A 1512-nucleotide genomic window follows, 5' to 3' on the forward strand; every position below is an offset into this window, starting at 1 on the left:
GTTCAAACTCACCAACTGTTCTTTGGAAACCCTGTGTAGGGTTGCCATGAGTTGGAACCAATTTGACAGCCCTTAACAACAACAACCCTCTAACACTGCTAACTACAAGGTTGGTGGTTTGGAAATCCTCTTTGGTCATGATCAGTTAGAATCTTCTAGTGCTCTTAACAACAACAACAACAACAACCCTCTAGTCAGCAATTTATCCTTCCTTCATCTCTTACCCCTGGTGACCATCAAAGAATGTTTCCTTTAGTGTGAAAACCTTTTATTTTTACAACAGTGGTCTCATGCAATATTTGCGATTTTGTAATGGACTGATTTCACTCAGCATAATGTCCTACAGATTCATCCATGTTAGGAGGTGATTCTCAGATTGTTTATTATTATTTAGCATTTATGTGGTATTCCATTATATGTTTGTGCCATAGTTGGTTTATCCATTCTTCCACTGATGAACATTTAGGATGTTTCCATCTTTTTGTTATTGTGAATAATGCTGCAATTAACATTGTTCTTGTTAAATGCCACCGAGTTGGTTCCAACTCATAAACAAGTCTGTGGGTGTGCATATATCTGTTTGTATCATGGCTCTTATTTCTTTAGTATAGGGATTGCTGGGTCTTAAGTTATCTTATTCCAGCTTTTTAAGGAAATATCATCCTGTTTTCTATAGTGGGTATGTTATGTTTTTTCTGTGGTCCCTCTTGCTCTTGGGGAGTCTGAAGCATTAGTCCCTCCAAGTCATCGCTTCTCAGTCACACACAAACAATAAGCATTCACTTAGAATGTCTGTTATTCCCTGCTTTCAGCCAAGATTTGTCTGAAGTCAGCAATGATATCCCTCATTCCACCTCTTCTAAATCTGACTTGACCCTCTATAAATTCTCCATCAATCTATGCTTGTAGCTGCTTTTGTATTACCTTTAGCAAAATGTTACTTGCATATGGTGTTAATGATATTGTCTGATATTTTTTGCATTTTGTTGGGTCACCTCTCTTTAAATGGGCACAAATATGGATGTCTTCTAGTTAGTTGGTCAGGTAACTGTCTTCCAAATTTATTGACACAGATGAGTGAGTGCCTCCAGTGCTGCATCAGTTTGTTGAAAGATTTCAGTTTGTATTCCATCTATTTCTGGAGCCTTGTTTTTTTGCCAATGTCTTCAGTGCACCTTGGACTTCTTTCAATATCATTGGCTCTTGATCTTATGTTATCTTATGAAATGGTTTAATATTGGTTATTTGTTTTTGGGACAATGACTCTATATATTCCTTCCATCTTCACCTGATGCTTTCTGCATCATTTACTATTTTGCCCATTGAATCCTTCAATATTACAAGTCTAGACTTGAATTTTTCTTCAATTCTGAGAAATGCTGAACATATTTTTCTCTTTTGGTTTTCTAACACCAGGTCTTAGCACATTTCATTATAATATTTGACTTTGTCTTCTTAAGCTGCCTTTTGAAATTTCTGTTCAGCTCTTTTACCTCCTCATTTCTTACATTT

This window comes from Chrysochloris asiatica, unplaced genomic scaffold (genome assembly GCF_000296735.1).
Source record: "Chrysochloris asiatica unplaced genomic scaffold, ChrAsi1.0 scaffold00074, whole genome shotgun sequence".
NCBI classification, from domain to species: domain Eukaryota; kingdom Metazoa; phylum Chordata; class Mammalia; order Afrosoricida; family Chrysochloridae; genus Chrysochloris; species Chrysochloris asiatica.